Consider the following 12,398-nt stretch of genomic DNA (forward strand, 5'->3'; position numbering starts at 1 on the left):
TCGCTTAAATGCAAGTTTGGTGTTACTACTTTGATCATTTAAAATTCAGGTATGTGAAATTTCGTTACTTTGAAGTAGACCCATACACAAACACATACATACATACATACATCTATATATATATAGATATACATATATATATATATATATACCAGACTAGGTGGGGGGCTACGTCCACCACACCCCCCAATGTGGATGACTGTGCCCCCCACACACCCTCTAACTATATATACTAACTCCAGGATCGCACTACAGTGGGGAAAAGGGCATAGCAGTGGCAGCATGTAGACTACTGTAAGGTAAGTGAAAGGTACATGCCTTTTACCCCACTGTAGTGCGATCCTGGAGTTAGTATATATAGTTGGGGGGCCCAGCCCCCCACATTGGGGGGGTGTGGGAGCCGTAGCCCTTTACCTAGTCTGGTTTTATATGGTCCAGTTTACAATTTAGTAAGTTGAAATTCAGTATTAAAGTGTGAAGATCGGACTATACAACTTTGTTTTGTCCTGCATATGGCTGAAAAAAGTCATTGCCCTGCATTATACATGTGCTTAAATCTCAAATAAGTACATAAGCCATTATATTTTCACAATGCTATGGCATATTCTGGCAGTGGTCTGCCTCCTGCTGTTGCTGCTAATACTGATTAACACACTGTAAAACTAAGAGAAAGCAATCATACTATGGATAGTAAAACTGCCTGCAATCTCAAAGTAAACTAAGGTTCTTTTGTGCAATTCTTAGACCCGCAACTGCAAGTCCCAGAACTATAAAATGCAAACAGTAAACCTAAAGAGCAGCAAATATCAAACATCAATATGTCATGTATCTATCATCTTTATAACTTCAAGCCAACTAGGATATTTACTTTGTATGTAATGTATGTGTATATTGCATTTTGCATTTAACAATGTATTTATTGACATGTATCTATTGTGTTTTTCCCAGGGCTGAGACTGAAAAAAGTCCAATGGGATCAATGCTCTACCCTGCTAAACAAATTAAAAATAAAAATTAAACAAATAAGCTTTAAAATTGCTTTTTAAGAGGCAAGCTCCCCATGCACCCCCCAATAATACATTCTAACTTTGAAATTGGAATTCCTCAGAAAAAGGGAATACTCTATTACACACAGCAATCTCAAGGCAGTATATGGAAAAGTCCACTTTTTGTACATTCATTCTTGTTTTTCTGAATCTCGGAATTCAAAACAGCTACTGTAAAAAACAAGAAACTAATGGAAGCAGCACTGGTCTTTTGTGGAGGGAGGATTATACTGACTGCTAGTTCAGACAACTCGTTTAAGCTGCTGCATTTCTGTTAAGCTGCATCTGAATGCCACATTAATTCAATCAAGCTAATAAGCCTACATGTATTGCAATACATCTTACAATTCTCTAACAGACTATAATCAAAGCTAAGACCAGTTTAAAAAAGTGCAATATTCTTATGTTATTCAAAGGGAGCAGGTGCGTAAACCAGCATGGAGAAGATGACAGGAAGCAATACCATAGTGTGTGGAAGAGATGAGAGGAGCTGAAAGATGCTAGAAAATGAAAATGGAAGTTATGTACATACTATAACGCTAGATCCTCTTCACCCAAGTCCATTTGATGCGGCTACTGGGACACAAGCTGCTCGTCGGATCTAATCTGGCCTTCTGCATTTGTTCCTTGCCTCAAGCTACTTCAGAAAAATCTCCCATGACTCATGCCCTCAGACTAAGTTTGCTGGGTAAATATCAACAGGACCAGGGGACAATAATGTCTTGATAAGAATAGGAAGGGGCAATATAGCTTCAAGCTGGTTTTTCAGGTTCGCTCAGAAGGGGACAATTGGGAATGTCAAATGGACAAATGTGGAAGCCTGGCTAAGGTTGGAAGTGGAGCAACCAAGCTGTGAGATTGAGAGACTGAAGAGATTGGTGCAGCCCGCCCGACTGATGGACAAAGAGGTCTGGCACTGGGTCCAGATTCCAAGGCTGCTCCAGCAGGCGACGATGCAGGAATGGGAACCAAATTTGTCGAGGCCAGTAAGGGGCAATGAGGATCATCCTGGATCCCAATGCGGTAGCCTTCTGAGTTAGTATGGAAAAGGTGGGAATGCATACAGAAGACCCCGAGGTCAATCGTGAACTAGAGCGTCTCTGGGGGAGTGTCCGGGAAGGGGGAAGAGAGTGAAGAAATCGTCGCACTTGCTGTTGAGAGGAGTTGCGAAAAGGTCGCAACAAGATTGACCCCATCTGCCGAAGATTTTGTCCGCTACTGACTGATTGAGAGACCACTCGTGAGGCATGAGAATAGTTCTGCTTAGCCTGTCCGCTATGACGTTGGACTTTCCAGGGATGTGCGTTGCCATCAGAAACCGTTGAGACGAGATCACCCACTGCCAGAGTCTGAGTGCTTCTCGACATAAGTGATAGGACTTGGTTCCGCCCTGCTTGTTGATGTACCACACTACAGACATATTGTCTGTCTGAATTGCAATAGTCCCGGTGGGTAGAGTCCTGAAGAGCTTGCAACGCTAAAAGCACTGCTCTCATCTCCAAGACGTTGATGTGCAGGTGGTACTCTAGAGGTTGCCAAGTGCTCTGGACAGTCCTGCGCTGAAAATGCCCCCCACCCACCCACCCAATCAGGGAGGCATCCGTGGTCACCGTGGCAACAGGAGGAGGAAGACCAAACGGTCTGCCCTGGAGTACTAGAGGGGAGACCATCCACCAAGCCAGGTGGTCTTTGCATGATTGAGTAATTATTATCTTGTGAGATATCGGACGTTGTTGAAAAGACCATTGGGTAAAAAGCATCCACTGGAGAATCCGCATGTGAAAACGAGCCAGGGGAACTAGTATGATTGCTGCTGCCATGAGACCCAAAGTTTTTAGTACAAATCTGGCCTGAATCCTCTTGCACTGTAGTAAGACCTGCACATGTCGGCGAATGTCTGACACTCTGTCTAGAGGAAGTCTTGCAGACAGATCTTTTGTATTTAATCTTGCGCCTATAAAGGTTATAGACTGACAAGGCGACAATGCAGACTTTTCGAAATTTATTGAGATACCTAGCTCAGAGCAAGTTTGGATAGTATAATCCCTGGCTCGCAGTAGCTGATGCCTGGTGGAAGCAGTAAGGAGACAGTCATCTAGATATGGAAACATCTGGAATCCTCGCCGTCTCAGGTGAGCCGTGACCACTGCCATGCATTTGGTGAACACCGTGGGGGCTGTGGTGAGACCAAAGGGCAGGGCTCTGAATTAATAGTGACTGGCTCCCAGCCGGAAGCGGAGAAACCTTCTGGACAGCCTGTCCATTTTGATATGGTTGTACGCATCCTGAAGGTCTATGGAGCATATCCAATTGTCCTGACCCAAAAAGGGTAGAATGGACTGAAGCGTGACTATCCGGAACTTTGTTCTTTGAACAGACTTGTTTAATTTGCTGAGATCCAAAATGGGTCTCCAGTCCCCTGTCTTTTTTGGCACCAAAAAATTCCGGATCCTTGCTGGTCTGCTGGGACTGGCTGGATGGCCAGTTTTTCTAGCAGTTTTGAAATTTCTGGCACTGCTTGTTCCCTTAGACCGGATGGAACATCTGGAAGGGGCTTGGTTGTTTGTACAGGGGTGTGGACAAAGGGGATTTTGTAACCCTCAGATATGATAGACCGTACCCATTTGTCTTGTGTGAGGAGTTGCCAGGCTTCTGGGTACAGTGACAATCTTCCCCCGACTGTCTCCGAAGGTGGACAGTCGGGCAGCCCCTCTCAGGGGTGCTGAAAGGGTTTGTCAGAGAAAGATTCTCTGCTACCCTGATTTTGTAGACCCCCTCTGCCCAGCAGGCGGCGTCTATTATTGTTCCCTCCCCTGCCTCTGGAGGGAAACTCACCACGTGTGTCAGGCACGACTCCCTGGGGTATCCGAAACCCCATTTTCCCACTCTTCTGACCTTTAGGGTATGGTCTAGAAGGAGTAGAAAAACGGACTCCCACGGCAGAGAGAGTCTTGCCTTCCTGCTCACACCTGGTAAGGGTATCCTTCACCTGTGGTCCGAACAGAGCCGAACCATCGAAGGTGGTATTGGTGAAGGATGCCTTAAAGGGGTCAGCAAAGTTACATAACCGCATCCAGGCATGTCTTCTCAAAGCTACGCCTGTACCTACGGCCCTACTCGCCCCATCGGCTGCATAAGAAATGAGCCACATGGAGGAGTTGACGATTGAGTTTAGAGTCGACAGCTGGGAGTTAATCTTATCTTGAGCCCCCGCAGCTGAAGGACCCTGAAGGGTATCACCCAGTTCCATGAGAAGATCCCTTTGAATACGGGTGAAGTGGCACAGATAATTCAGTGACCGCATGGAAAAAGTTGCTGAGGAAAACATCCGCTTCCCGTACCTGTCCATTGTCCTAGACTCTTTATTTGGGGGATGGACAGGCACCGAAGGGTCAGCCAGCTCCTTCTTCGTGGCTAATGCAACCACCATGGCATCAACGGGGACACCTTTTGTCAAAAACTGTTTGTTGGGTGGGGCTGTAATGAACTTTGTGGGCCTGCGGGGAGTTGGTTCCACTGTGTCCGGGGCTGACTACGCCCTTCAAGCCACTACTTCCATCAGTGGGTCGAAGGGTGGAGACACCCAGGAGGTGGAAGGGCGAGAACCAAACACGTCCAGGTATACCGAATCGTCCTCGGAAGGGTTAAGGGCAGTCCAGTTCCCCCTCTGCTTAAGGATCTCTAGGATGTCTGAAAAAGAGACATCCTCAGAGGGGGATCTTGGGGACCCTTCCGAATCCTCCAAGTCGGTATCAGATGTGACTGACTAGGGGGAGTCGACATGTTTCTTCTTACATTTTCTCTTTCGAGGGGGCTCCCCTGAAGGATTAGGGGAGGCCTTGGAAGAGGAAGATACGTCCAATGGGGTGACCTGGAGCGTTTGTTCTCCACGCTTGGGGTCAGGAGGGTGGGCAGAGACCGATGCAGGCACCATGGAGGGAAGAGCCGAAGGGGCTGATCGAGGGGCCGACTCAGGAGTCGGCACGCTCCTCATGACCTTGAAGGTGCCCCCTATCAGGCAGAGCAGAAGGTCCCCGCTCCGAAGAGACGTGAACCCCTCTCGGCACTGAGAAGGACGGCTCCGAGGCCGATGTAGGAGCCGAGCTCACCTGCGCCGAGGCCCCAAGAGGGAGAACGGGGTCGGACAAGGGTCCGATGCCATTCGCCCCCTCGGAGCCGACGAGGGAGTCCTGGCGCCCAGATCCCTCCAAGGATGGAACCAATGAAAGAGATCGGAGCCGACGAAGGAGCCGAAAGGTATGGTATCGGCTCCGTTTCCATGATTCGAACCCCAACTAGCTCCAGCTCTGAACACAAGGGTGGAGTCGGAGGAGGAACTGCTGAAGACACAGGGACAGCCACAGTCTGTTGAGAAGGGCTGGTTAACATTTTGGCCAGGGCCTGCGATTTAAGGAGTCTACTGACCACCCTCTCTAAGTCATGATCGGATAACCTGGAGGACCGAGAGGAGTGGGACCTATGGCTTCTTTCAGACTGAAGCAATGGTGACCTCGGAGCTGAACGAACCAATTCTAGGGAAGGGGACCTAGAACGTTTTCGGCCCAAAGACGGTTCCGACACTAAAGTCAGAGCCGATTGAGGTCGAGAGATGTCGGTTCCAGTCGGAACCGAAGAGGAGGCAGATGCTCCGCTCGGCGACGGCTCCGAACTGGGAAGGATTTTCCCGACTGAGGCTTCACCGGGGACCCCTCTGGCTTAAGTAAGCCTCTCAAAATAAGCTTGTTCCTACGCTCCTGCAGGACTCTTGGGCTGAAAGCGTGATAGACCGAGCAGGAGTCCTGCAGGTGTAGGGGACCCAAGCAATAAACACAAGAAGTGTGACCGTCTGTCAGAGACATCTTTTGACAGCACGAGTCACACTTCTTGAAGCCTGAAACTTTAGTATCCTTGGACATACTGGCAATGAGATACCAAAGGGAGGATATTAAACTAGTGCTTAAACAAGGCACACAGAAACACACACACACACACACACACACGCACTAGTTAAACTAACACGAATATCCACTAGTAAAAAAATACAAATATTACAAGGCTAAATAACTGTAGCTATTAAAGGCTAAACACTACTCCTATCAGGTACAAAAAGGGTGGGGTTAGCCACTAAAGAGAAGAAACAAGGGGGGGGGGGGAAGAAACTCTCTAACAAAAAACGAGTTTCCTGAGTGGAAAAAACTAGGGGATACACACTCTAATATATACTAAAAGGGAAAGACTATCTATAGAACAGAGAAATACACAGATAAAAATTAAGCTAATAATACAAAAAAGATTAATACGACCTGAGCCAGTAAAAGCGCACCCTCGTAGCTGAAGCGGCAAATGAGATCTGGGTATCTAGCGCCAGGCATTGTGGGTTAGGGGGAGGCCTCGAGCCAGTAAATAGCTCTCGAGCTTTAGTAGATGGCCGAGTTGGAGACGAGGATCGGCTCTGAACCCAACCAGCAAGAATGAAGGCGAGAGTGACAACTTAACATCCGATGTTCCATATTCTGTTTTATCCAGTCTGTTCAATCAGACATTTGGGTCAGAATCCCTAGCTACCTAAATTCCTGGGTGGCATTATGAAAGGATTTGACAGGATATCTCGGAGAACTGTAGCTCCAAACAAGTTTCTGGATCTAGAAATAATATCCAACATGTAATGCTTGCAAAGGTATGCAATGATGACCATGTTGCTGCTGCCGCACAAATTTTATCTATAGAAGAATTTCTGAAAAAAGATTTAAAAAAGTTATACAGACCTTGTGGAATGACCTCTTGGTTTAGCTGGCAATGGTTTACTTCTTTAAGGGTATGCAAAGGATATGCAGTCAAAACAGTGTTATTTTGGGAGCCTTCCAAATAGCTTGTTGGGGTCAAATGCTATAACCAAATGAAGATCTTTTCTTATTGTTTTGGTTTTGTGAAAGTTAAATCTGAGTTGTCAGTGCAAGTCCAGTGTGGATAGAAGAGACTGTCCCCTGTTAAAATGAGTAGGGAAGACGAGATGTAGATAAATAGTTTGATTTAGATTTCTCCCTAATGATATTTTGGGAACAAAGGATGGATTTGTTCTTAGTGATACTGTCCTTGTGAAAAAACAAATGCTGAGAAGTGGAAGGCAGTGTGTGTAATTCTGAAATCTTAGCTGATGTGATGGCTTCCAAAAATAGTGTCTTCAAAGATAGGAATTTTAGGTCTGCAGAAGACACTGGCTCAAAAAGGGCTCTAATTAATGATTCCAGGACAATGTTGAGGTCCTAAGGAGGAGTGGAATCTTATTGGAGGACGTAAGCACAAGTCTCCATTCAAATATGTCTTGTACAAGTTGCTAGTTGTGAGAGAAAACGTATGAAAACAAGTAGGTTCCATAGGAACTGTAAAATGTGGGCATTGGATCAGAAAAGGGCTACCTTGTTCATTAACCCATAAGGAGAAACATATGTGCAACAAAGTTTTTAAATGAGGAGCTTTTCTCCCCAGGCCTCTGCTGAAAATGGGTTATGTAACCCAGTCAGACTATCCCAGTAAACAAATTTTAAATAAAATAAATTAGTGAAGGATGTCTTGAAGTTCTATGCAAAAATTGCAAAGACAGAGCCATGCATGATACTTCATCATAATGCCCCCCACCACCACCACTCTGGCTGCTAATATCTGCTGCATTATGTAGCAGCCATATAAAGACAGTGGAAATGTTCAACATGGTACACTCATGAGTCTTGGACTCATCCAAGGGTGGCTTTCTCAAACAGTCTAAACCTTGTTCTGCTAAATCACTTTGGACATACTTCAAGTGTGTAGCACAGTTTCAACACACTCAAAGCAAAGGTACCCAAGGCATAGGTGCACTTTCCTCATCCTGTCCAAAGCTTGTGCACTTCTTGTTAGGCAGTCTCAGTCCACCAGAAGCCGTTGTACTAATGCTGCCTAACTTTGGGGAAACAAAGTATTTTATCATGCTTTCTTGGAAAGAAAGTTAAGCAGGAGGAACCACCCAGTAGACAGAAGGTGCAGAATAAGAAGGCTCAAATAACAGCTCTTTGCCTAAGGGATGGTCAGTAGGTCAGGATCCCTCTGGTGGATTAATTCAAGGATTTCACAAATGTTAGCATCATCCAGAGGGGATAGAGGATTGGGGATAGAGGACTCCACCGCCAAACTCGGTGTTACCGGTCAGTAATTCGATAGGGGACTTTTCGTGCCTCGTCTTAAGCTTTCTTTTCCTGTGAATTTCTAGAGGGAGCTGGTCCAGATCTTCAGAGGACTCATACTGTACCTGTGCATGTTCTTTGAAGTTTTGTGTTCTACTTTGCCCCAAGGATGTCTGTAGAGCAGGATGAAGGACCAATTGCTGGACGTCAGTGGCTGGAGGTGATATCAGTGGAGACTCTGTATGCACCACTGAAGTACAGACAATCATTTTCTCTATAGCTATAAAGGCTGACGCTTGCTCTATCAGCATCAAAGTTCCCAGTCTTGTCCCTCTGTCTGCCCCCACCAAAGTGGAGGGACCCAAGATGGAGACTGGAGTAGATATATCAAAGGCTGAGGACTCAGACTCTGTGAATGACACCAAATGTGCTGGCAACAAAGATGCTGCAGACGATTCAATATCTACTATCAAGCAGTCAGCTCAGAGATTCTATTAATGCCAAAGATCTTGGTGTAGAGTGATTCTCGTGTGAAAGCGTTGTTGCACAAAAGGCAGTACAAGCTGGCACCAAACAGAGATTCTGGCTGATACCTCCACACCAAAATCCGAGGTAGTAACAAAGGGCCTGAAGAAGGTAAAAGTAATGGTGACTGTGGGCCAACTCAATCCACCCTAGAAAATGTGGGAGATGGAATGATACCCATCTCAATCTGTGCTTCAAAAAAGTCCTAATCATTCAGTTCCAATCTACATCTGTTGCACTCCTGAAGGACCTGGAAGACTGAAGTAAAGAAAAAGAAAGGAGATGGAGGGCATGATGTCAGAAAGTGGGGCAACAGCTCAACAGAAGTGTGTCTGGTTATGGACTTTCTTGGATACCCGTTTGGTATTATGATAGACTCCGAAGGAGATTGATCCAGACAAGTCATCTCACACACTGAAAAGTGCTGAAGGTGATGTGCCAGTTCCTGCCTGGGGGGTTTGAAGCTGAAAACAGGCCCATTTCTTAAGATTTCCTTTTTCTAGATTCTTTCTTCCTCTCTTTTTCCTTTAGACATAGGAGAAGAAGCCTGAGGGTAAGAAGGCAGGAGCCCCTTTAAAATAATATTTTCCTCTCATTTGCTAAGGATCAAGTCCCAACACTCAAATGGCAAAATCCATGGTAAGATAGACAGTGGTGTCCTGGGGCAGTATTCTATGGCCACAGTGAATGCATTTCTTGGAGCTCTCAATCATAATAAACAGAAAATACCACTTGTAATAATATTAACTATCATCACAACAGACAGTAGTTTGCCAAAAAGACAAAAATGCAAAAGATACAGGCAATTTAGAAACTCTAGTACAAAAACTCTAAAAAAAAAAAAATCACTATAAAAGGGTTTAAATCCCAATATCTAAAGAACAAAAAAGGAAATGTTAGGCCTTCTTTGTAATGCTGCAAAGAAGCCGAGGAGGAAAAAACAAGAGATTAAGTATGTTAAACAGAAAAGGAAAGACTAAAGAGAGGGAAAAAGGCCAATAAAGAACTGACAAAAATGGTAAAATTCTGGAGCAATTGCCCAATCACTAATGGTAACAACCAAGACCTGGGGTCAAAGAGAGTAGGGGATATCATAGAAGATTTTTCTGAAGAAGGTGGAGGCTAGGAGCACCAGCAGAAGGTAGAAGATAATCCAAAAAGCATCTCATGTCCCAGTACTCGGATTAAATTGATTAGATGAAATATCACTAATTTTACTGAAGCTACATATATTGATAATTCTGGAGTTTTGCCTTGTCTCCATCATTCCTCAGCAACTCTCATCAGATCCTACCTCTGTGCAACAGTTAACATTAATCAGTGAACTATACTGACAATAGCTCAAGCTTTATAAATTTGGCCCCAAAAACTTAAAAAAAAAAAAAAAAAAAAAAAAAAAAAAAAAAAAAATGCAAGCATCTCCATCCACTAAACTACCTCAATCACTATGGCAATAAGAAGCAGTTTGACAGCTTCCACAAGCATTTTATGTACTTAGATGTCAAATCAGCTATTCACACATTCAGCAAGTAACAGAATCAGTACAAACAACTGTGAGGAGATGTTTTGTCCATTTATTAGCTCAAACAAATCTTTCATTTGCTGCTTTTCAGGTAGCCTAAGACACTTAGCATCGGGAAGTCTGCATTAATTCTACGACAAGTATAAGCCTAGAGATGCGATTCAGTATGCAGGTACTTAAATATGCCCTTTTTTTGTCTCGTTTCACTCTTCCTGATTTCCGCAACCAGAAGCCACTCTGATCCAATCATACCATTTGCTACCTATCTCCAAAGTGAAGGTCAACTGCCAGGGACCGTTATCAGCCAGCCACCAGGGGTGGTTTACATTTTTTCCCTGACTCTAACTTGTGCACACATAGTTTGTTGCCAGGGAGAAATGTGCAGTGGAATACCTGTGGAGGCTGACTCCCACTTCTGCAATGGGCATTTCCTACAAACAGTCCTGCCACTCCTCTTGGATCAAGAGTAGTGGTCTCTCCAGTATCCATTACGGAGGGCACACACCTGTGTCCCCCCACATGCATATGAACCCCTCCTACTACCATGCCATTAAAGGCTAAAGGGTCTTGCTTCTTCACTTCTCCCCTTCCCTTGCTGTCTCCTCCACTGCTGGGGCCACTATCTGAACCCGTCACATGGGTCATAGTTTGAGTTGCATCCTATTGTGTCATGAAACCACTTAAATGTGTATTTTACATTTCTGTAAATAATTACAACTAAAGCCAAGGTATGCTTAAAAGAATCTCTATTCTGTAAGGCCCACCCAGATGAGGCTGTAAAACTGCATGCACAGCAATAATAATGGCAGCTTCCCATCAGAAAATCTGTGATCTGTATGGTGGAAGAGACAAGGTTGGGAAACTTATTTAGTATGCTGTGGAAATTATATATTTAAAATGCTAGTAATATTTTAATGTCCTAGCTTTGCACAATTCAGCCTCAACATTTTAAAAATTAACACAAAACTATGACTAAACAGTTATGGGACTTTAACATAACCAGCATTTACTACAAAAGAGGCAGCAGAGTTGTGGGCTACAATGCTTCTGTGGCAAACAGTATCACACAGCAGAGCTTGCTTTTAATTAGGATCACTGCTTTCAGCAAAACAGAGCACCCACACAAATGCAATCTGGTGAAAATGGCTTCCAGATCAAATTTCTACTTTGAATTATTCAAAAATCATTTTAATTGGTTTGCTAGAACTTCTGACTGTATTTGAGAGTATGGTAAGACAACACACTATGCATGATTACAACAGGCTAACCATTATATTACAATTGTTTTCAACGTAAGAAATATGCATAACATGTTGTACTTTAAGGAAAGCCCTGTACGGTTTACACTTGTGCACAAATTCAGTCTACTTGTCCAAGTTCTGAGGCCATCAGTTTTGTATCCTGGATGCATGCATCATCTGGCTAATGCAGTTCTGTGCTCTTCCAGGAAGCACAAACATTAACATAGACATAGTATGGCCAATAGATTTTACAGCGATGCCAAAAATCTGGTATTAATGAAAATGAGGTTGGGAAGCATCTGCACATTTCCAATCTAGTCTTTACATTGAATCATGCAAAATTACTAAATTGTACAGTATTGTAATGTGATTGCAGAAAAGTGTGGCTTGGCACTGTACTGCTGAATACAAAAAGAGAGGTACAGGGACTGCTACCAAGGAAGAAATTGTTGACTTTGATTTCAGTGCAAAACAGGCCTCCTCAACATTATAGCAATAACCTATGACTGGGTGTGTTATACTGAAGATTTACCTACAGTTGTATGGTTTAATCATGAGGGCAAAGCATACCTCTGAACTGTCCATATTTCTAACTGTTCTAACTTAAAAAAAAAAGAAAAACACTCAAGAAAACTGTTAGGCCTCAGCATATGCTAATAGAATAAAGTCTGGGCAACCAGACTTTTTTTCTATTGTTATATACTCCATTTACAATGAGCACACTGGTTGGGCTGACAAATCAGCATGCACATTTTTGAATGTTAATGACCTGTCATTGTACAACAATGATTAAAGATTCTTACCAGAGAGCAGAATTACTTTCTTGCTCTGAAATTTCTTAATTAACACATGGATTTGCTTTGAAGCAGCCATCCCTGTATTAATTCTTCTGTGACTAAAGCAATGT

The 12,398-nt window shown here is 44.0% G+C and overlaps 1 protein-coding gene across 1 annotated transcript in view; it reads right to left on the bottom strand.

Annotated features, from left to right (window-relative positions):
- Positions 1 to 12,398, bottom strand: part of FRYL (FRY like transcription coactivator) — a 3,917,685-nt gene that overhangs the window by 530,876 nt on the left and 3,374,411 nt on the right. The window lies entirely within an intron of this gene.

This window comes from Protopterus annectens, chromosome 14.part0 (genome assembly GCF_019279795.1).
Source record: "Protopterus annectens isolate FY-2018-M chromosome 14.part0, PAN1.0, whole genome shotgun sequence".
Taxonomy (NCBI): domain Eukaryota; kingdom Metazoa; phylum Chordata; order Ceratodontiformes; family Protopteridae; genus Protopterus; species Protopterus annectens.